The sequence below is a fragment of the Gossypium raimondii genome, chromosome 7 (assembly GCF_025698545.1).
Source record: "Gossypium raimondii isolate GPD5lz chromosome 7, ASM2569854v1, whole genome shotgun sequence".
Classification (NCBI taxonomy): domain Eukaryota; kingdom Viridiplantae; phylum Streptophyta; class Magnoliopsida; order Malvales; family Malvaceae; genus Gossypium; species Gossypium raimondii.
Genome location: NC_068571.1, coordinates 18,145,777 through 18,171,146, shown reverse-complemented (window position 1 = coordinate 18,171,146; position 25,370 = coordinate 18,145,777). Strand labels below are relative to the sequence as shown.

The 25,370-nt window shown below is 35.4% G+C and overlaps 1 long non-coding RNA gene across 2 annotated transcripts; it reads left to right on the top strand.

Moving 5' to 3' along the window:
• The first annotated feature begins 5,090 nt into the window (after positions 1-5,090).
• LOC128042425 (uncharacterized) lies at positions 5,091-18,717 on the top strand. 2 transcript variants are annotated; one of them, XR_008197825.1, is made up of 3 exons: positions 5,099-5,794; positions 15,098-15,179; positions 15,617-18,717. It is a non-coding gene; the product is annotated as an uncharacterized LOC128042425 (long non-coding RNA). The 2 variants fall into 2 exon arrangements; XR_008197826.1 differs by lacking the exon at positions 15,098-15,179 and having other exon boundaries at positions 5,091-5,794.
• Positions 18,718-25,370: the final 6,653 nt, after the last annotated feature.

Genomic DNA, 25,370 nt, shown 5'->3' with positions numbered 1-25,370 from the left:
TATTTATTTTTCAAAACTTGCGAGAGTTGTCAAAAAGTGGGGAATTTAAACCGAAAGAGTGAGATGCCCCTAACACCCATACATGTATGTGAAATTTTTGATGTGTGGGACATTGATTTCATGGGACCGTTTGTTTCATCATTTAATAATGTTTACATTATTGTCGTTGTAGATTATGTATCTAAATAGGTAGAAGCTAAAGCTACCTGACATGCCGATGCTAAAACTGTAATGAATTTTCTAACGAACTTTATTTTTTCAGGTTTGGCACACTGAGAGCATTAATCAGCGATCAAGAAACTCATTTCTGCAACAAGGTAATTGATACTCTACTGAAAAAGTATGGGGTGACACATCGTGTGGCCGCGGCTTACCACCCACAAACAAACGGTCTAGCAGAAGTTTCGAACTGCGAAATAAAGTCGATTCTGGAAAAGACGCGAAACCAAATAGGAAAGATTGGAGCTTACATTTAAACGATGCATTGTGGGTGTTCCGTATTGCTTACAAGGGACCCATAGGAATGTCCCCTTACCAACTCATATTCGATAAACCGTGTCACCTTCAGTGGAGTTATAACGTAAGGCATTTTGGGCAGTAAAAAGATGCAACATGGAGTTGGACGCCGCAAGTAATTATCGAAAATTAGTCATTCAAGAACTCAAAGAGGTCTGCCGAGACACATATGAAAATTCCCAAATTTATAAAGACAAAACCAAGGCGTTTCATGACCAGAAAATATTTCGCAAACAATTTTTAGTTGACCAGAAAGTGTTACTTTACGATCCTGCACTGAGAATTTTTTCGAGTAAGCTTCGAACCAAATGGCTTGGTCATTTTATTATTATTAAAATATTTCCTCATGGTGCAGTTGAAATTAAAAGCGAGGAATCCGAGAAATGTTTTAAAGTCAATGGTTAAAGGTTAAAACCCTTTTACGAGAACTTTCAAGTACATGTGGTGGAGGAATTATTTTTCAATGAGCCGAACGATTAAATTTTCCAGGTCGTCGAGCGAACGACGTTAAAAAAAACTTTATGGGAGGCAACCCATATTTATTTTTATTTATTTTATTTAATTTTAAATTCTAGTTTAGTTTGAAAATTAAATAAATATTATTTTAATTTATTTGATCGTGCTGTTTTCCAATAGCAACCACCTTCTTCTATAGATAAATGACTTCATTGCATTGAAGCTCGCCTCGAAACAGTGGAAGCCAACATCTCAAGCATCCTCAACATACTACAAAGCGATCACTTCCACAGCCCTCCAGCCCATTAAATATAAAAGGGGAGTACACTTTCTCCACTCATATTATTATTTTTGCACATTGGGGGCAATGTAGGCTAAGTAGGGGGAATTTTGGATCATGCCATACTTTCTTTTTGCATGTTTTTTGCTAAGAATAATTTCTTAATTCGTTTTAAAAATAAACCTCTAATTCTTATGTTTAGTTTATTTAAATAAGTGGGTGAATCATGAATAACTATTGCTAGCTTGATCAATGAATATTTTGTAGAATTGAAAATTTGATGCCTTAGTCAATATTTCATGAAAATTGTCAGTTTTGTTGAACTTGCCTAATGAAAGTACTCGGTTAAAAAAATAAATTTGCTAATAGCTTGGTTAAGAGTGAAGATTCGGAAATGTGACCAAGTTGAGTAACCGGGATGAGGTGTTTGGGTTGTCATCTCATTTTGCGTCAAAAGATTTTGTGATGAGCTGAAGCTTGTAACACTCCGCTAACCGAGCTGCATTGAGAAAGGAGAAATAAATCGATTAGGGACATGTGAAATTGAGTAACCGGGATGAGGTGCTTGGGTTGTCATCTCATTTCGCGTCAAAAGATTTGGTTATGTCTCGAATTTGTTAAAAATAAATAAAGAGAACGTGTTGGGTTGAGTAACTAGGGTGAGGTGCTTGGTTGTCATCTCACTTCGCGTCAAAAGACTTGACTACGTTTGAAAATAAACAAAAAGCAAAAAAAAATGTATATAGATATAAATAAAAGTATATATTGGATATGATCGTTTCGCATGTTTGATTAAGCCTAAATTTAGTGAAATAGTTGAATTTGACTAGAGGTGCTCATGGCCGCCCGGCCCGACGGCCCGCCTGAAATATGGGAGAGTTCGGGTAAAAATATAGGCTCGAAATATGGGTTTGAGCAAAAAAATGAGGCCCGTTTAGAAAACGGGCCGGGCCTCGGGCACTACTTTTTTGGCCCGGGCCCGACCTGAATATATAATAAATATTTATTTTTTTATTTTAAAATATTTTTAAAATACTTTTTTTATTTTTTTATTTTTAAAATAAATTTTTGGTGTTTATTAAAAAAATGGGCCGGGTCGAGCCGGGCTTGGGCTTAGGAATTTTTTCCTGGGCCGGGCTTAGACAAAATTTCAGGCCCATATTTCGGGCCGGGCCGGGACTAGGACGCGGGCCGAAATTTTTTTTGGGCTCGGCCCGAACCCAACCATAAGCACCTTTAAATTTGACATACTAATTGAGATTTTACAAAATGCTTATTAATTGAGTTTAGTAGTTGTTTATTTTTTATTCACCTAATTGTTTGTAGTATGCTTGACTAGGAAAGGGGGTTTTGATTTTGAAAAGGATTGATGAATAATTTTTAGTGGATATCATGCTTGAGGACAATCATTGGCTAAGTAAGGGGAATTTGATAGCAAGATAAATTCGTATTTTTAATATATTTATTTTTGACTAATTATCGGATAAAATGCTATTAAATTTGGATTTTTTTATCAAGAATGAAGTTGGTGTGTTGAATTCAAACTCTTACAAAAAGTGGCTAAATTGAAACAAAAAGCAAAAAAGAGAGCTTGATTGAAAGACTGAAGATTCAAAGATGACTGGATAATGATTGAAGGGTTGAAGATTTTTTTTAAAAGTAACTGGATAAAGATTGAATGATTTTTGATAGTGTTACAACTCTGTAATTAGTTTAAAATCTAGTTTAAATTTGATTTTTAAATTTTGAATTATTTAGTGATAATATTTAGGTAAAATCAAGCTAATTTTTAGCATTAAAAGTGTGTATAAATACCTAGTGACTACAACTAATTGAACACACACTTGGCTTTTGGAATCAATTAAATTTCTTAATTTCTTTCCCTTCCCGCGTCACTTTTTTATACTGTTTTCATTATTATTATTTATTTTCAGCCTTCTCTTGGTTTAATTACTTTTCAAGGCCTTTCGCCTTTTCATCTTCCATAATTCCATGAATCCATTTTCAAAGCATGATTCTTTCCATGATTAACTAAACCCTTTTTAGTTTGAGCCCGGGAATTACTCCAACAAAACAATCGTGAGATTTGAACCCGCTCAAAAAACTCTCAAAGTAGTATTTTCTATATCTCCAATATATGGGATAGTACAAATTCGTCCCTTAAAGTTGATTCAGCTTCAATTCAAAAAGTGCACGTTGGGTTGGAGTTGTTTGGCGTACAGTTGGGAAGACGAATCGACCGTGCTGTGTTTGAATTCCCGCGAAGAAATTGGCGTGTCTAGGTGGGAAAAGCCAGTTGGATTCGTGAAGGGAGATAGTGTTGAGGTAGTTAATTCGAGTTGGGCTTTTCAAATTTCAAGGTTGTCGAAATTTTAAATTGCGAACACATGTATCGTAGTTAGAAATTTGACAAGAGTCAGTTTGCAGGTCATACCAGGATTGACTACATCAGTAAAAGTTGGCGACCAAACGTTCTTGTACGCTATAACTATCTTATTGCTTGGAAGGGAAAATATATTTTAAGGATCAATTCAAGATTGGAGTACACTGAGGCTAAGGCTAAGCTTAAAAAATATTTTATTTATCCATTTATTTTATTTTCTTAAATTTATTTTTGCATTTTCGAATCTATTTTTATTGTAGGAAATTATATTTAGTGTTATTGACAAAATTAGATAGCCAGTCCCTGTGGATTCGACCCTACTACTCTATACTGCCATTTACTGTTATTTTATTGTAGGAATTTATATTTAGTGGTTTTGACGCCCATCATTCAATATTTTAATTTATTTTTCTTTTTAACTTTAAATCTAATCATAAGATAATATGAAAGTTAATAATTATTATAGTTTTAAAATATACATAAATAAAATATTAAATATTTTAATTATTTAAAATTTAAATTTATTTGATCATTAAATTAAATTTATTTTAAATCATTTCACAATCATACATGTTTCTTATATTTTGATTAAATAATAGTTTATTTATTAAAATTATTCCAAGTAAATAATAATTTTATTTCTATGATTATTTCTATTTATTATTATTAAGTTATATTTTAAATATTTTGTTATACTTAAATTAGATTTTAATAATATTCATAATTTTTTTGTTATATTAAAATTTTTAATAATAACAGTAACTTAGAAGATAATATTTCTTTTCTATTTTATTTAAAATATGTTAATTAAAATTTTTATATATTAAATAAATAAAATTGACTCATGCATCTTAAGTAACAAATTAATATAATATATTTTAAAATTTATACACACAAGTAATAAAACTAAACTATTATATGTAGACATGTTTTTTATAGCAAATGTAGGCATGTTTTTTATGTAGACAGCTTCATTATGCAACACGTGGTAATCCATTTATACGCCACCTGTCAATTTTAAATTCCAGCTTTTATGAATTTACCTGTTAATTATTATATCATTTATTAAACTATGACATTTATTTATTTCTTTATTTTATTACTGTAGCATTACATTATTAAGTCTCTCATTAGCCATTGAAAATCTGTAAAAATTAATAGACCATAAATTTTAATTGAAAAGTTAAAAGAACAGTTCTAAAATACATAATTTTAGCCGGGTAATGCATGAGGCACATTTAATTTTGGCAAGTTTGGTTTCAAACTTAACAAAATAGGTTGAATGCAATAATTTATGGACATGATACAACATAAATTACAAATTGAGAACATATAACACAATTATGGTAATTCTAAAAGATTGAAACTTAATATAATTTCTATGTTGAATGTGTTATGTTAAACGGTGATAATAATTTGTATTTTCTATTTTATTATATAATAACTCGACTCGGGTCCGACCGGTATAATAGAAAGAGATAAACTTTAGACCATGAGGGGGGATCCTCCTCATCTCTCTACTTGGGGACCTTCCCACTTTTCCATTTCTCTTCGGATCTCTCCATTTCAGTTGATACATTGTATCAACAATTGGTGCGGTCAGCATGGATCGAACCCGGAGCCTGAAGAGTTCGCCGTTATTTCGATGCTGAGGTTCCCGTCATCATCTTCTCCAACATTGGTAAATTCTTTGGGTTCTTCAACTCTAGTTCAAAAGCAGTAGCTGAGAAGCATGCAGAAGAGACATGCATCGATTTTTGCTTGTCAGAGTTTGGGTCCATTGAAGAATGGTGGGGTTGTTGTGGGAATTGATATTAAGAATAGAAGGAACTTCAACTCGGGAGGCAGCTTTAACGGCGGCGACTTGAATGTCGCGAGGCATTAATGAAACTGGTTGAGGAAGCAAAATTACAAGGTGAGGGAAATTGAGAATCGTGAATTCACCTTTGATGCTTAAAGTTGCTACATCATGAGTGCACGCTGCCATTTCTGGGGTAGCAAAAGTGCCGAGCCAAATGCGGGATTTCTTGCGGGGCTCACGGATTTCGGACACCTATTTGCCCTAACTCCTCATTCTCACCCCTCTGTAGATTGGGTGTTTGCTGATTGATGATATTTTGGCTTTGCTATTATCTCCCATGGATTCATGACCTCTCCAGGTTAGGCCTTGAAAAACTGAAAACAAACAAACAAACAAAAAAAAAAATACTGAAAATTGACTCTAATAATAATCAATTCAAAATCGGTGTATTTTAATTAAGTTGATTGGGTTAAGGACTGTTTGCTGATTATTTCTCATTTCTGGGTTGAATTTTGTTGGAATGCGAAGACCACTATATTAATTTGTAACATTTAAATAACTATTGCAATTTTCTCTGTAATGGTTAGGGAGTAATTGATTATAATCTGCCATTACATGGGTGAAATCTCAAAGACTGACATAGGCTTAAAAAATGTTAATTTTTAATAACATTTTTCTTGTTAGTAATTTATATCCTAATTTTTTGCAAAGCTCCAGCTCTGTAGCTTCTATAGTTTTATTTTGTAGATCCATCTTATTGGTTTCTTTTAACTATGCAGCCTTTGTAGATACATTCTACAAATCTTGCAATGTAGTCTTTGTGGTTATGCCCTATAGATCTAAGCTTCAACTTTATCTATGTCTAGTAATTAATAAATGAGATTGAATTAATAAAGTAACATAATAGTAGTAGCACCTGCATCAATTATACTTCCATTACATGTTCTACCGTCAATTATTACTTTTTTCATTTGCAAACTTGATTTATGGAAACTATAGTGTTACCATTTTTCTTGTCATTTATCTTGGTGAATGGTGACTGCTTCTGATGGCTCATCGATGGACTTGAACAAGGGAGAAAAGGTTTTGCCCTTATCTAAAATCTCATTTTCCATAAAAGTGAAACTTCGTTTTGTCATTTAGTTGGTTGAGGTTCATTTTATTAAAGTTCTAGGATAAAGAAATCTTTGACACTCAAGTCCAATTTATCAAAGCTTTTTATTGTAGTGTGAATATTAATATGCAATGATTGAAAAAACAAGTTTTGATGCTACTGTGTGTATAAGGATCTCTACTTGTTAGATGCTGCCATATACCTGCAACTTGTCCGGCCAAAGTTTTGGAGCTTTGGTTTCTTTTATGTTAGTTTTGTTTAGATGAAATTCAATTTCCTTTATGTTATTTGGGTATAACTCCATATGTTATGTTTTTTAGTGCACATATGATACAATTAGCTTCTTACAACTATTTGTGGCTTGTATAGCTTCTTACTGCTTTGATGAGATATCAATTTTTATTTCCAGATAAGTGTTACCAAGCATGGTAACTTTTTGCTTGTTTGTTTAGCAGTTTTGGTTAATGGTAAGTTTTTATAAATATGGACATTTTGCCTTTTAGTAGAGGCATTTACATGTGCAGATCTCTGCGGCCTTTTGATATAACGTTACTTTTTGAGGATGTATTATTTTTACATATCCTTTACTAGAATGGCATGTAGGACTGTTGATAACTGGTTTGTTTTGTTTAAAAAAGAACTTATAGTTCATATATGATATTTTTGTATACGAAATTGGTTTTTGTATATGCTAACATTTTGCAGGTAAGATCAAACTAAATCATCTATAGTAGATGTTATTCTACCTACTCTTCTCCCCTTTGCTTAGGTTCATGTTATGTACTACTGCATACGGTAGATCTTGGTTGTTTGAACATTGCAATATATGAACCAAAGATACAATTATATGTCTCGCTTGGACTTGTTTACTCAGCTGTCACACATGAACTTCTTCCTTTGCCATCATCTTCTTTGCTTTTTCTTATATGGTATTTCATCACTTGGTACACTGTTCAACCTAATATTTTATTGTCTTTGCATTTCTAAGCTATATGAAGCTTTTTAGGTTTCTCTTCATTCCATTATATGCTAAATAAATGCATGAAATACACATTAATATTTTGTTTTCTTACTCTCATGCATAAATTTTACATGAATGCTGGAAAAATAGATATATATTTTATAGTTGTACAATACTGGACATGCACTCCAATCCAAGATGAAGAGATAGTATCCTTAGTGATTAATTATTAAGCGGAGTGAAGCCAAGGGACTAATTTCATCTTATATAGTTCTCTGGTTAAATAACTATTAATATGGTGAAATAGAGGTATAGCACATCCCTTTGAAGTAGCGACAACATTTGGTACTTGTCATGAAATCCATGCTAGTTTGCATGTTATTCACATGATTAGATTGAGAACAGGTTCTTAGTACGAAATTACAGCATGAATGTTATTTAATGAAATATTTGTATGCTTTTGACCTACGTTCCCAGCTGACGATTAAAGGCTCGCAGGTTCAATACTACAGCCTAGAAAACAATTAGCGCGAGTTTACGCTCCCAGCTAATATCCTAAGGCTCACAGGTTCAATACCGCAGCCTCTCAAACAGTTAGTGTGAGTTTACGCTCCTAGTTGATATCATAAGGCTCGCAGGTTCAATATTGCAGCCTCCCAAACAGTTAGCGCGAGCTTACGCTCCCAACTGGTATTTTAAGTATTGTAGGTTCAATACCGTAGCCTCCAAAACAGTTAGCGCGACTTATACCCCGAGCTGGTATATTAAGGCTCCCAGGTTCAATATCACAGCCTTCAAAACAGTTGGCACGAGCCTACGCTCCTAGTTGATATCTTAAGGCTTGCAAATTCAATACTGCAGCCTAGAAAACAGTTAGTGCGAGCCTACGCTCCAAGCTGGTATCTTAAGGCTTACAAGTTCAATACAACAACCTTCAAAATAGTTAGCGCGAGCCTATGCTCCTAGCTGGTATCTTAAGGTTCATAGGTTCAATATCGCAACCTTCAACACAGTTAGCGCAAGCTTACGCTCCCAGCTGGTATCTTAAGGATCGCCGGTTTAATACCTCAGCCTCCAAAATAGTTAGCGTGAGCCTACGCTCCCAGCTGGTATCCTAAGGCTTGCAGGTCCAATATCGTAGCCTTTAAAACAGTTAAAGCGAGCTTACACTCCCAATTGGCATCTTAAACCTCGCAGGTTCAATACCACAGCTTCTAAAAAAGTTAACACGAGCCTACATTCCCAATTGATATCCTAAGGCTCGCAGGTTCAATACCGCAGCTTCTAAAAAAGTTAGCACGAACCTACATTCGCAGTTGATATCCTAAGGCTCCAAAATAGTTAACGCGAGCTTATGTTCCCAACTGGTATCCTAAGGCTCGCAGGTTCAATATCGTAGCCTCCAAAATAGTTAGTGTGAGCTTACGCTCCTAGCTGGTATTTTAAGGCTCACAGGTTCAATACCGTAGCCTCCAAAACAGTTAACATGAGCTTACGTTCCCAGCCGATATTATAAAGGCTTGCTAATTTAAGATCGCAACTGATATTGCTCATTGATTTAAGATCGTAGCCTAAGTTAATTCGATTTAATGTCATGAACCTCGTGGACCTCTTAAATTACTTATAAAGAGCTTGACACATGTTTTCTAATGAAACCAACGACACTGCAGATTTAAAGTTAGTCTACAAACCTCAGTTTGACGAACTTTAAAACTAGTCATCTCTGCTAAGACTATATGAGGACCATGTGGAGGTGTAGAGTAATTGATTGATAGGCACCCTAAAATGTCTCATCTTAGGGCATCACGTCACTGTCATTATCAAGAGTATCAAATCGGACTTCCACATCAACGACCTTAGGACATGTATAAGAGCTTGTGCCCCACTATAAAATGGTCATGCAAACAACTCATACACACTTACATAAACACTCATTGAATTCTCTAACTAGACCAAAAACAATGATCTCTTACCGACCTTCATCTTACCATTCTCTATTCAATCTCCATCTTCTTCCTTGTTGACCTCATTGGTCAACAATTAATGTGATGAGCATGGATAGACATGACAAACCCAAGAGTCAATGATCCTCCTAGCACCGAGTTTGATCCCACCCAAGGCTAAGTTACATACACCAATGGTCGTAACATAAGAGTAAACATCGGTTAAACTAGAACAACCCAACACCCAGACCTTTTGCATGTCAACCAGAACACCAACGTATAAAATCAAACCAATCTTCAAAATCAAAATCAAATTGATGATAAGTGGCATTGTAAGAACGTCTACATTGCGAGAAAGATAACTTACTTCAGTAGATAATCTAAATGAGTCCATAATCCTATAAAAGAATCAAAGTGAGTGTTTGATTAAAATACTTAGAAGGATTATTATGTTATCTACAATTTTAATTAGGAAGATGGCAAGTCTTCACTATCGGAGCAGTTGATTCCATAAGTAGAGACATAGATGTACTCGTTGGAAGAATAATACATTGGCCTGGACCCAAGTTGAAATAACTCTGAATCCGTTTGTGAATTAATTCACTTCTGATGTATGGTGTGATTTATCTAAATCCTGAGTTAGTCACCAACTATGTGTACGTAACTTATGTGCTTTGATATAAATAGATGCTTGCTTTAAAGATGATTGAGCCCATAGACGGTATGTTGGGTACATGACTTGTGTATAACATTGCTTTATTAGCAATAATAGAATTCATAGCTCGATTAAAGAGTTATGATATCCTCTCATTGACATTTTATGGATTGATAAATAAGGAACGCGACCACGGGTTGCTTGTTCTCGAATGAGGAATTTGTCGCAGTCATTTGTTGACAGCGACTATATTAATCATCAAAAAGACACAATGGTGACAATGAGATATAATAAGATTGTTTTGAGTGAATGAATTTAACTCAAAAGAATCAAGCATATCATATGAGGGTAACACAAACATGACGACGTTATTAGACAAATCAGTTGGATGAATTGCTTTCTTAAAGAGTATACAATAATGAGTTTTTAATCATGGTACTTCTTGTAGATTGACTCCATGATTAAGTAAATTGCGAAATATCAAAATGATGCTCCTAAATTAATTGCAATTACTAGAGCCTAATTGTATATGTTTGATTGGTCCATCTACTAGCTCAATAAAAGTTTGATCAAGCTACATTTGAATCAGAATGAAATTCTACGACTTTGGAAATAATTTAATTTAGTTAATTTATTCGATGTGGAATTAAATTGAGAGATCGTGAAAATTGTTCAATTAGAGAATTTGGTTAAAAAATTAAAAAAAATTAATTTTGAAAAATCTCAGTGATTTTTGGAAAAATTAATTTTGATCAAGCAAAATTAAATTAATCAAATTAATTAAAATAAATATGATATTTTTAGAAAATTTTTAAGTCGGACAATTGACTTAATGAGTAATTGAACTTGAAAATTGGACTTGAGATTGAAAGTTAGAATCGAGAACCAAAAAACTAAGATTGAGACCCAAAATTGGTCAAACCGGGCTAATGGGCCAATCGTCCAACTGATGGTTGGACTGGACCGACCGGGCCATCACTGGTCTGGATCGAATTGACAACAATTGAACCGATGTCGTGAGGGTGCCTGTACCATCGAGCACGGTGATGCCGATGATTGTGACAATGGAAATCTAGTGGCCAACGAATTGTCGGCGATGGTGGTTCTTCTGCGGTTGAATAGTGGAAGAATCACACTCTTACTACGACTATCGGATAATTTGGTTTCAGATTAACTATTCTAAAAATAATATTATTTTAACAAATTTAATATTCAATTCAATTTAATACTTATATTGATAGTATTTTATTAATTTAATATTAAAAGGATTATCTTAATAAATTTAATATTTATCTACAAGATAAATATTTTACTAATTTAATAGATTTAATATTAAATTTAAGTTTGATCTTAGTTGAACTCTCTAAACTTTCCCTATATAAAAAGAGCCTTGGGTCATTATTTTTCATAGACTTGAGTTGAAGAAAAAGTTATAGAGAGAATTCTTCGAAGAAATTATTTCAGAAGATTTCTAAAAACATTATTCTTTTTTAAAATTTTGCCAAAAGTTTAGAGAAATTATGAAATTACCCCACTAGTAATTTTGTGAAAAATTTTTTAATTCGAAGCGAGACCACACTCGGTAGACATGAGCTTGAGGATAGCGGAAAAGACTACTTGATCGAAGCGTTCATCCTAGGCAGATGCAAAAGGAACAATTTTTATTAAGTGTTTATTACTTTAGATATCACAACTAAGTTCTTATTTTTGGAAAAAAAAATTAAAACTTTAATTTTTCCCTTAAACTTGTTTTTCGCTACATTTTTCAAACTCGTTTTTTCTACAATTGGTATAAGAGCCAGGTCATGCTCTATTTATAAGTATAAACATGTAATCAAAATAGATTTTTCTTCTTCTTAAATGATTTGATTACATAGAAAGTGATATTCTTTAGATCTTACGCATGTTTTGAGTTATATATAGGAATTGATGCGATATTATATACTTGTTATTTTTTACCAAGGTTATGGTTTTTAGGAAATAGACCGTGGACTACCATTTTCACGCATGACATTATTTTTAATTTCATTGAATTCTTTTAAGTCAGAAACAAACATAGGACTTAAATGTAATTTTTAAAAAAATAGCGCATGACGAGAAGATGGAGCGACGACGGTTAAAAGACCCAATGAATGCCTTGTGGTAAAAAACTATGTAATTTTATTTTTCATTTATTTTTTAGAAATAGAACCATGAAACCTTAGTTGACAATTTTATTTTAATTATCCATCTCTCTCTATATCTCTTTAGTAATTGTTAATGTTATAATTGTGATATATATGTATGAGATGATCCACAGTTGATCGATTAAAGATAAAAAGTGTGGTAATGCGAAAATACATGTGCTGTGTTGTTCTATTCACTTCTTTAGGTTATTTGATTGTTGTGAGAAGTTTGGTAATGAGAACGTTCATGGCTAGGATTGACTCTGGTAAGGAAAGACTTGGTTTTTAAGTGGCCAAATATGACTCACCTCTGTTTCTTAGAGTTATTCTTGTAACACTCTAGGTGAATCCCACATCGACAAAGCATGAGAGAGACATGAGGTATATAAAGACGTAGCATCACTTAAGTGGTAAGAGGCCTTTTGGGGTGTATGGGTGCTATCAAGAATAAAATCGTGAGGGCCATGTGCACCAAAAGCGGACAATATCTTACCGGGCTGGGTGTTGGCTATAACATTGATTGGTATCAGCGCCACTTGCCGTGCCTCTTGAGTGATGGAGGGACATAGTGAGGATGCTGATTCCCTAATCAAAGGGGGGAATGTAACACCTTAGGTGAATCCCACATCGACAGTACATGTGAGAGACCTGGGCTATATAAAGGGGTAGCAACACTTAAGTGGTAAGAGGCCTTTTGGGGTGTATGGACACTCCCAAGAACGAAATCATGAGGGCTATGTGTGCTCATAACAGATGATATCTTATTGGGCTGGGTGTTGGCAATTTGTGAATCAGAGCCAGGTTTATAAAATTTGAGCGAAGCCACAATTTTTGACAAATTAGCATTTTCTGAAAAATATAATAAATTGATTTATTTAAAAATTAATTAATAAAAAATCTGAAATGTTTAAATTTTTTTGACAAAAATAGTATTGTATGAAAATTAGTTGTAAATGGGGTAGGAACGAGAACACATTGCATTATTTGAAAATGTTTTCTTAAAAAAAAATTTCCTTGGATCACTTGCCAATTCTCACTTACTCATTTTAATTAAATTTTATGCAAATAGTAGATAAAAATGCCTCCTAGGCGCGGGTGTCTGGCTGTTAATGCACTGGTGGAACCACCTTCGAGGCAAGTTACACTTGGAACTGGTTTCGAGCCCCTGGTTAAAGCGATGATTAGGGCGTTTTAGAGAATAGCTGGTGGGAACCCTACCCCAGCTACCTGAGGTTTTCCACTTGAACGACTCCGAGTTTAGGTGGTAAAAAATTTTAGGGAGTTAAAAGAGCTAATTTGACCGTTGCTGAATATTGGTTGGACAGTGTTGAAAGGATCCTTAAGTAGATGGGATGCTCAGATGAGGAGAATTTGGGCTGCATTGTATCCCTACTAAAAGGTGAAGCTCATTGCTGGTGGAATATAGTAAAGAGAAGGATAACTACTGATCATTTGACTTCGGAGTTCTTTTTGGAGTCCTTTCGAAAGAGGTACTTGGGAGAGTAGTACCTGGACGCTAGAAACAGAGAGTTTTTGGATCTGGTCCAGGGAAGTAAGTTTGTGGCTTAGTACGAGTCTGAGTTTGTGCAGCTTAGCTAGTATACTCCAGAGATGGTGTTTTTTTTGAAAAGGAGAGGTGTAAGAGATTCCAGTTTGGGCTAAATCGGGACATTCGAGTATATCTAGTAGCATAGAACATTAATGATACGGGTCACAAAGGCCCAACCCAAGCTCAAGAAGGTGATGGGCTCAAATCAAGAAAACTTAATTATGAGCCAAAGCGCATTGGATCTCCGTTACGAGCGTCAACGACCCAATTTCGGTAGGAGATGGATCACAAGCCCAAGCTCTTGAAAGCAAGGCCCAATAAGAAGATTCCAAGCCCAATCAAGAAGTCCGTCCATACTTAGTTGAAAATCAGGCCAAATTGATAAATGGCCCAATTCGCAAACATTTTAATTGGTTAATTTAATTTTTAGGCTTTAGGAATATTATATGTTAAAATTCGGCCCAAGCAGCCCATTTAAATGCCTGGCCGAATTTCCCTCTTATTTTTGTTAATTAGGTTTTATTCTTAAGTTTTTCTAATGAGATTAGGACTAGTATAAGGCCTATTTAAAGGCATGGCCGGCCACCCTTGTACTTCATTTCTCAAATATATTAAAAATTTCAGATTTGTTTAGGTGCAGAATTCTCCTTGAGTTTTTCTCTAAGAATTCTCTCTTGAGTTTTATTTAGAAGTTTTAACAATCTTTTGATTGTGGGAGCCATCTTTAGCCTTCTTCTTGCCATTGATATTCTTTGGAGGGGAGATTAGAGCCGTTTGAAGGGAGTTGTGAAATCTTTCGGGATTTCAAGGCTTCTTAGGACGTATCTTTTAATTTCTTCTTTGTCAATTTTTCTTTTAAATTCGCTTGTGTCGATTTTATTTAATCACTTTATTTGTTTGTTCTTGTTACGTTTCGGCGTTCCAAAGCATTCCAAATCTGATTCGCCCTATTCTTTATTAAAGATCGGATCGCCTTTTGTTCTTAGCGACAAAATTTGTTCAAAATCCTAAATTCCTTGTTCTTGCCGATTTCTTCTTTTGATTTGAGTTGTTTTGATTCTTTGGAATTTTGGGAAATTTAACTTGTTGTTTGTGTCTTTCTTTTGATTCGTGATTGGAATATTCTTTGGGGTTCAATTACATGTTCTTGATTCCCCAATAACCTTTATTAACAATTATTCCTATTCTCAATTTGATTCTTTGCTGATTTTAGGATTTTTATTCCAGATCTGGAAATTCAAAGTTCTAATCTTTTAATTTCTGTTTCGTTTCAGATCTGTTCGTTTAGAGCCTCGTAGGAGTTTTCTCGTGACTTGGCAACTCGGTATTGGTCCGCACGCAACTCTCTATCATTTGGTATTCCTAGGACTTTTCTTTATTTTATTGCTGTTCATTCTTTTTTATTAAATTCTGCTTGTGCCGATTTGTTGAATAATTTGGGATTAATTGTTCTTGTTGCGTTTCAGCCTTTTTAAAACTCCAAGATCTGATTCGGCACTTCCTTGGACATAAAGAAACATTTTTGATTTCACAAAATCCCCTCTTTTCTTACCGTCCAATCCCTAGAATTAGTTTCAATTGATTTCGTAGTCTGTTTTAATTTATTTGTTGTTTTGTGTTCTTTGATAGATTCGTCTGATTGGAAGTTAATCTTGGGGCTTAATTTCGTGTTCTTGGCTTCCAAGAACATCTATTCATAAGTGTTTTGATTCTTGGCTGTTGTTTATTGATTTGAGGATTTTTTAGTTTTCAGATCTAATTGATTTTAATTAAGTTTTGCTGTTTCGTTTCAGATCCAAACGTTTAGAGTTTTCGTAGGAGTTTCTCGTGACTTGGCAACTCGATCTTGGTCCGCGCGCAACCCTCTATCATTTGGTATCAGATTTTAGGCGTTTTGGGTGTTCTTGGTTGATTTCTAAACTGATCTCTATTTTTTAAAGCTACAAACAGCAGTTTTATCCAGAAAAAGTTTTCGAAAAAAAATCATTTGAGTGGGTAAACATTGTTCGATTGATCTGAAATTTTACATACATATTTGTTGCACTGTGATTGAATATAAAAATATTTCCCGCAAAAAAGTCAGTCGAAAAAGTCAAAAAAATTGAAAAAGACGAAATCCATTAAAAATTAAAAAAATATTTAGCGGGTTTAGTTTGGTGCTCAAACTTTCCAGATAAAAAATTTAATATTTAAGGACATTCCAGATTTAATTTCGTGATTTTTGGAGATCGGGAACACCTCGAACGAAGTTGTCAAGTTACTTCGCAGTTTTTCGGGTTTTTCAATTTCACAATTTTATTGATTCTTAGCTGTAGGTTTTCATTTGTTTGCTTTTTATTCTCCCTTTACAATATCTAACACCTGCTTGTTTCTTGTGTTAGTAGGATTTAAACGTGTGCACAATTCTTCCTCGGTGCAACACGAATCAATTGGTGTCTCCTCAGTTTTTGGCATCCTAGTGCAAATTAGGACTCTTTGGTAGTTTCGGTTCATACACTTTCTAATTGGTTGATATAGACTCTACTAAAGAACTCACAAGATTGAATTCTACCTCATTGAGAATTTGATTTTTTCTTTTTGAGTGATTAACGGTGAGGTTTGCTAACTTTCCTTTTTTAGTGTTGAGTGTTTATTTTACAGATTTTTGAAAATGTCTAGGATTGGTCAAGGTGATAATGACCATAATGATGTCCATGATAAACTTAAAATGATCCAACAACAGTTAGACGAATGGTCTGCCATACTTCGAACATTAAGTGCTACTATCAATGAGATGTGGGTGGAGCAAAGAGCCCAACGAGGATAACTTAATTCAAGTGAAAGGGTAGAAATGAGAGTGCCAAGAAGACGAACATCCAACGAATATTCGAGAAGAGATTCCTATTATGACTCCTATTCAACGACGAATTCAAGACGATGCAAAGCAAGTTTCGAGAGTGAAGCTTTCCAAGGGGATTATTGTTCGTATGCAAGTCATTCCGTACATACCCAACGAGAGCCTTTCCGTTCTGATTCATTTGTAACATCTCTATCTTGTAACGAAAGGAAGACACAAAAAGAAATCAAAAAAGAAAAAGAGAAGGAAAAAGAGCAAAAAGAGATTGAGAGTGGAAAGGAATGTGAAACAGACAAGAAAATTGAAAAAGAAATTGAAGAAACAAAAGAAAAAGACGAGAAAAGGGTAGTGAGGAATGTTTCCACTAACCAAGATATGAATTTTTCTTGTTGCTACTTTTCAGGTTCCCGAAATACCGAAAGATAGCTTTCAACTTCAATACCTTTTCGATGAAAGACGCTTTCATACGATCAACATAGGCAAGATTGAAGATGAAATCACACTACATGAGCCCGAAGGTAAGCGAGGTAAGGAAATTTTAGCCACTGAGTCCCGTGCAGATTTGAAAATAATTGATAAAACTTTTGGTGACTTAGTTCTTAAAAGATCCCTTCATTTTGTTCTGATTAATTGTTACTCTTCGATTGTGGTTGATAAAGTCATTACGAAAGGAAGCATGAGTTGTTATTCTCTTGATTTGCCTTATGTAAAATTCTCGAATTGGTGCAAATCTGTTTTGGTGAATAAGGTAACGAAATTTGCCAAATTTGTTTTCAATTTATATTCGTGCCTTAAATAGTTTATGTGGTTGTACATGAAGTTTGAGTTCCATTTGACAAAGGTTAACTCAACAACGAAGCTTCAACTACACTATGCCCCCGATGAGCGAAGGTTTGTATTAAATGGAAAAGGTAAAATCGACCCTTATTCTTCTGCTAATAAAGGTAAGATGCTTGAAACTTTTGAAACACTTCTGTACTCCTCGGATAGTGACAAAGATCGTGTTGATGATTTAATTTTTGTAAAACATTTAGATCGAAATGTGCTTGACTGTCCTATTTTATTTATTGACGATTTATCTATTTTGATGGTTGATAAAAAGATTCTTGTTTTTGATAATGCATGTGTGGTGAATCTATAGACCGTCGATTAATGCATGTTATGATTGTGCAACTCTGTGAACCGTGTGAATCTTTTCAAATACCTACTTGTGATTATTATGTTTACCATTTGATTTGTTACTCGCAATTTATTCATGGTTTGTGGAAACAATTTGAGACGACTGAATGCCTTAAAACATGTCAATCTTTGTTTCGAATATTTGACGAGGCAGTGGCGAGTAAATTAGATTGTTTGCATGGTAATCTGAATCTGTCCATTCGCATGCGTTATACCTGTTTTGTTATGCTTATGACTGGACTACAAGCTTATTTGCGTTGCTATTTACTATCTCATGGCTATTCTTTTCAGTAGACTCAATTGCCAGTAGTCCCGTTCGATCGAGGAAAGTCGAGTCCATTTGATTTTTCAAATTCGAGGACGAATCTTTTTGAGGAAGGGGGGAATGATACGAGTCACAAAGGCCCAACCCAAGCTCAAGAAGGTGATGGGCTCAAATCAAGAAAATCAAGATTCACTTTCTTGTTTTCAAGAAAATCAAGAAACCGAATCTTGGCCCAATTTTGCTGTTTGGAGCGATTTCAAGAATCAAGAAAATCAAGATTTCAAATATTGGAAATTTTGGTCCAAGAAACCAAATCTTGCACCCAAAGCGCATTGGATCTCCGTTACGAGCATCAACGAACCAATTTCGGTAGAAGATGGAATACAAGCCCAAGTTCTTGAAGGCAAGGCCCAATAAGATGATTCTAAGCCCAAACAAGAAGACAAACCATACTTACTTGAAAATCAGGCCAAATTGTCAAAGTGACCCAATTTGTAAAGTTTTATTTTTTAAATACTTAGTTTAAATTTTTATGTAGATATTAGGTCCAAGAGGCCCAATTAAAAGCCCTTGGCGGATTTCCATTTAAATATTAAAATAATTAGGAGTTTTTTATTTTAGTTTTCTAATTAGATTAGGAAAACACTTGAGAGGCCTATATAAAGGCTTGGCCGGCCACCTTGTTATACACTTCTCAAATATATTAAAAATTTCAGATTTGTTTAAGTGCAGAATTCTCTTTGAGTTTTTCTCCAAGAATTCTCTATTGAGTTTTTTTTAGAAGTTGTTTTAACAATCTTTTGATTGTGGGAGCCATCTTCAGCCTTCTTCTTACCATTGATATTCTTTGGAGGGGAGATTAGAGCCGTTTGAAGGGAGTTGTGAAATCTTTCGGGATTTCAAGGCTTCTTAGGACTTATCTTTTAATTTCTTGCTATCAATTTTTTCTTTTAAATTTTGCTTGTGTCGATTTCATTTAATCACTTTGTTTGCTGTTCTTGTTGCGTTTCAGGCGTTCCAAAGCATTCCAAATCTCATTTGCCCTCTTCTTTATTAAAGATCGGATCGCCCCTTTTGTTCTTGGCAGTAAAATTCGTTCAAAATCCCTAAATTCCTTGTTCTTGCCGATTTCTTCTTTTCAGATTTGGGTTGTTTTGATTACTGGAGTTTTGGGGAAATTTAACTTGCTGTTTGTGTCTTTCTTTTCAAATTCGACAGATTAGAGTATTATTTGGGGTTCAATTACATGTTCTTGATTCCCCAAGAACCTTTATTAACAATTATTCCTATTCTCAATTTGATTCTTTGCTGATTTTGGGATTTTTATTCCAGATCTGGAAATTCAAAGTTCTAATCTTTTAACTTCTGTTTCGTTTCAGTTCTGTTCGTTTAGAGCCTCGTAGGAGTTTTCTCGTGACTTGGCAACTCGATCTTGGTCCGCGCGCAACCCTCTATCAATTAAGGTCTTCGATAATTTGGTAGAGAAGGCCAAGGCAGTAGAAGAGACATTGATTGAGCCACTGAGACCAATTGTATCTAAGTTCGGGATGAGGGGTTTCGATTTGTCAGGATCTTCGGGAAGGCTAGGCAAGAGAGGCCATGATTCTTGGAAGTTTGATAGAGGTGTTCGACGGGACTCTCGATCGAGCTAGACTGGACCACAAAGCACTGCAGTAGCTTCTATGGGTGGATCGATCGAGGTAACAACTTGTGAACATTGTGGATGTGGGCTTTCGGAAGTGTGTTGGAGAGTGTCGGGGGCGTGCTTGCATTGTAGGTTAATAGAGCATCGGGTTCGAGACTACCCGAAGAGAATTGAGTTGGCTGAGATTACCGCACCTGTTAGAGGCCGAGGTCGAGAGCATGGTGGTAACGAGAAATTGATGGGTCAGAGGACTGTTGCCCTTGTAGTAGTTGTATCGACTCAGTCTGGTGGACTTGTTCTTTTTTACGCCGTGAAGGAGGCGGAGGACCGCGAGACAATGGATGTTATTGTAGGTACATTTATATTGCAATCATTTTTTTTAGTTTTGTTAGTAGATTCGGGTTTCACCCATTCATATATTGTAAGTGATCTAGTTGGTGAGTTGGGGATTTTGGTAGAGACCATTAGGCAGGGTATGATAGTGACAAGTTCTTTGGGAGAGTGTTCTAGTTGATTAGGTTTATCAGAGGTGTCCGTTGTCAGTCCATGGGTATGTTTTTCCCGTGGATTTGATGAAATTATCGTTTCGTGGGTTTGATGTGATTCTTAGAATGGATTGACTGGCCGAGCATAGGGCAAAGGTAGATTTTGATTCGAAGCAGCTTACATTGAGAGTTGAGGTTAGATTGGAGATTGTGGTAGTTAGGGAGAGACCCGAATTCCTCTCCAATGTGGTATTAATGACCAAGGCTGGAAAATTATTGAGTAAAGGTTGTGAACCTTTCTTAGTCTATATGCTCAATTCGGGTAGTAAGGATTTGGGGGTTCAAGATATCCACACCATGAGGGATTTTCTTGATGTGTGTCTAGAGGAGTTACCGTTTACCGCCAGACCGAGAAGTTGAGTTCGCTATTGAGGTTTATCCTGGTACCGCACTGGTGTCCATTACACCTTATCACATGGCACGGAAAGAACTCATGGAGCTGAAGATTCAGTTACAAGATTTATTAGATTGAGGGTTTATTTGATCAAGCGTATCATCTTAGGGTGTGCCGGTGTTGTTTGTAAAGAAGAAAGATGGTACCTTGAGGTTATGTATCGATTATCGACAGTTGAACAAGTTAACCACGAAGAACAAGTATTCGTTTCCTCGAATTGATGACCTAGTTGATCAGTTTAGGGGAGCGACGGTGTTTGTGAAGATTGATTTGAGGTTTAGGTATTATCAACTCAAGGTGAAAGAGGCTGATATATTGAAGACTACGTTAGGACTTGGTATGGGCATTACGAGTTTCTGGCTATGCCGTTTGGGTTGACGAATGCACCTGCAGCGTTCATGGACACGATGAACTGAGTTTTTCACTTGTATCCGGATCAGTTCATAGTTTCCTTTATAGATAACATTCTCGTGTATTTTCGAATCGAGGATGACCATGATGCACATCTACGGATTGTTCTTCAGATTCTACGTGAGAAATAATTGTATGCGAAGCTGAGTAAGTGTCAGTTCTAGCTTTGAGAGGTAATGTTTCTCGGTCATGTGGTATCTTTTGAGGGGATCCGCGTTGACCCAAAGGCGGTCAAGGCTATTGTAGAGTGGAAGTAGTCAAAGAGTGTTACTGAGGTTTGAAGTTTTCTGGGGTTAGCTGGTTATTACCTTAGATTCGTTAAGGGGTTCTCCATCATAGCTGCACTTGTAATGAAGCTACTTTAGAAGAATGTGCCATTTGAGTGGACCGAAGAGAGGCAGAAGTGCTTTGAGAAGTTAAAGACGGTATTGACTGAGGCACTAGTGTTGGTTCAATTGGAGTCCGGGAAAGAGTATGTGGTTTTTAGTGATGCATTATGTACGAGACTTAAGTGTGTTCTGATGCAGGATGAGAAGGTGGTAGCGTATGCTTCGACGCAGTTAAGGCCAGATGAGTGTAATTACCGGACCTACAATTTGAAGTTAACTGCTATGGTCTTTGTGCTCAAGATTTGGCATCACTATGTGGATGGTGAAATGTGTGTTATCTACACCGATCACAAGAGTCTTTAGTATCTTCTATCTCAAAAGGAGTTAAACTTGAGATAGAGGCATTGGATTAAGCTACAGAAAGATTATGACTTCGTGATTGAGTATCATCCCGGCAAAACGAATGTGGTTGCTAAAACTTTGAGTCAGAAGTCGATGGTTGAGTTGTGAACCATGTTTGGATAGTTGAGTTTGACTAGTGATGGCGATTTGTTGGCTGAACTTCAGGTGAAGCCGACTTTATCACGTTAGATTAAAGAAAGGTAATTGGTTGATGAGGTTTTAGCGAAAAAGATCTAACAAGTTGAAGATTGTAATAGTGGAGACTTTGGGTTGAATCTTGATGGTATCTTGTGTTTTCATAGGAGATTGTGTGTGCTTTTTTATTTGGAGCTTAGGTATGCGATTCTTATTTTGGCGTATAGTAGCCCATATGCTATACACCCCGATAGTATCAAGATGTATTGGCATCTTCGAGAATTATATTGGTGGCCTGGATTGAAGCAGGATGTTACTGACTTTGTGGGTCGATGTTTAGTATGTTAGAGAGTGAAGGCGGAGCATCAACATTCTTCAGGTTTGTTACAGCCAATATAGATTCTGGAGTGAAAATGGGAGAGGATTACAATATACTTTGTTTCGGGTTTGCCACTGACCCCAACAAAGAAGGATTTGATTTGGGTGATTGTTGATTAGTTCTCGAAGAGTGCGTATTTTCTAGAAATACATACTAATTACCTAATGGAGAGATTAACTGAGTTGTACGTGGTGTAGATAGTTTGACTTCATGATGTACCAATTTTGATCATATCTGATAGAGATTCGCGATTTATCTCGCGATTTTGGAAGAGTCTTTAGGGAGCTTTAGGTTCGAAGCTTAACTATAGTATGATTTATCATTCTTAGACAAATGGTCAGTTGAAACGAGTAATTTAGATATTTGAGGATATGTTACGCAATTGTGTCATGGATTTTGGTGGTAATTGGGAGCGATATCTGCCTTTAGTGGAGTTAGCTTACAACAATAGTTACCAGTTGAGTATTTAGATGGCACCATTCGAGGCACTATATGGTAGGCCATAGAGCCCACTCGAGCTGCTGTTGAGGCACCCACTCAACTTGCTACCGAGGCACCTATTCAAACTGCTACTGGAGAACCTGAAAAGACGACGTCCCTAAACATTGAGAAGGATGAAAAAGGAAAAAAGGATGACACTACCACCATTGCCACCACTAAAGGGAAAAACCTTGTTCCACCTTCACCACCAGTTTCTGTAACCGCACAGGACCATGAAATTGATCATCTGATTGATGAGGTAATGGAAATTGAGAAGGAGGGGGAAGTAATGAACCTTAAAAAGAGGATGTAGCGGTACAAAGTCAGTACCCAAAAATCCACTCGTTGGGCAGAATAAAGTGTTTACATGCTAGACCAAACAAGCTAAGTTTTTTCTTTCTTTCATGCATCTTGCTTTTTATTTCTTTTGCTATGGCATTTATTGTACAAATTTCTCTTTTGGCTGTTCTCTTATATATTTGGTTATGCATTTTGGACAATGAATCCCTTAGGTTTGGGGGTGTGTTGTGCATTTAGGCTGCATGCTATAGTTAGTATGTATGGTCATTTTAGTATAGTTACATTTGTTTTTCCACTGCAATGTAACTATTATATATTATTTGCCTATGAGGAATACAATTTGTACTAATGATGTTCGATGATGAGCTTAGATTCTTCAATACACTTAGAACATGTGACAATGGATTAGTTGAATTTAGCTTAGGTTTGGTTGCTTGAAAATTAATTTCTAAAATTGAGATGTCTTATACTTAAATTTTTTGGGTTATAGGAAGTATATTCTAATGAACTTAGGGACTTTTGAAGCCAAGTTCAGTCATTTTGCCTTGACATTATTAAAAAAAGGGTAGTAGGCACTCCAATGCTTAGAATTACCGAGTAAGTCAGAATCACTTTGTTTGCTCCTTTGTGTTGTTGATTAGAAAGGTGAGTTTAAATAAGTGTGTAATAAAAAGTAAATAAATTAGGGACACTTCGCTGCAGTAACGAACTGAGTAGCTAAGGATGTAGTTGTTTGCTCCATCCATCTTTAAAGTCAAAAGCCTTAGCTTCAAGATTGATTTCTGTTTAAATTGTGACCTGATTGAATTCTAGGTAATTCGATGTATGCTCTATTGTGATTATCAAGTCAAAGAATTTTGTGAAATGCTAAATCCTCTAATATACTAATTTGATTTAAAAAAAAAACCAAAACAAAACAAAAAACACAAATGTAAATGGTTTATACAAGTATGCTTAGAGCAAGAGTGACTTGAGTTTAAGTAAAAAATGAACTGAGTAAGCTAGGAGATATTTGCTATGGCCAAATGGAACTTAGAAAATCGTGTTTCTAGGGAGCAATTTTCTGTACTACCTTTGTTGAACCAAACCTTTGAAACCCGTACAGCTTTTTAATGAGAGAAAATGGTTGAGAACTGAGGTATATATTGGTCTTCGAGTAGATTGACAGTACAAGATGGGTTCATGCACTGGCAATACTGCTGCATATTCATGCATATTTTGCTTGAGGACAAGTAATAACTCAGGCTTGAGGGTGTGGTAACTATTGAAGAGAGTTACATTTCTTACCTTTAGACCTAGCTAATTGTTTGTACTTGGGTACATTCAGTGGCATTTTAGGACATTTTATTAGTATTTTTATCAATTGCATAAGGAGTTTGGACTGTGTTTATATGTTAGATACTTCTAATTACATGTGGAAGGGTTGTGTTTGGTGGTTTGGATGGTGTAGGACGTGGAGAAGAAAATAAAAGAGTGAAAATTTGCGGGGGTAAAAGGTTGGACAGTTTTCCATCTTGTATACTATGGCAATTTTAGGAAGATGATCGAGTCAACACTCAACGCATACCAGTCTCAGCCTAACTCTACTTATACCATAAAAATTTGCCTAAAAAAAGGAGAGGATATGATGGGCTGTTGGAGCTATCCTAAGAAGAAAATCTTATAAAAAGCTAAAGGTGGACACCGTAAAAGGTATAGAGATCCGGAGGCAATAATAGACGGTAGCGGTTGAGTAGAGAGGAAAAGAGGAAATTGAAGATAGTCCCTCTAAGCCACCATAGGACACTGTGCAGTTAGATGGTGGATTGTTTTGGCGACAACTATCTTCCTAAGTTCTTCCTTTATTTCTTAATCTATTTTCCCGTGAATTGAATTGATCAAAATGATGTTGGGTGATATTTTAAACTTGAATTTTAATTGTCAACCCATGAGCTAAATCACTTAGGGTTAGAATTACATGATGAAAACTTTTATTTTCTTTAATGGTTGAAGAATATATTTGATTTAATCTACCATTTCATTCAGTTGTTTTTATTTCTCAATTGTATGCGTACATTCCCTCGACATAGATGTGTGTGCAGTATGCCCATAAATCGAATCTAATTCTAAAAAGGTTGGATTAGTTGGACTAAAATTGAATGATACAAGTGGGTATTCAATTGAATACTTGCAGCAAACTCTAGACATAGAGCGACATTTGTATAGAATGAAGACAAAACAGTGTAGGGTACCGTGCTAAGGCCTATA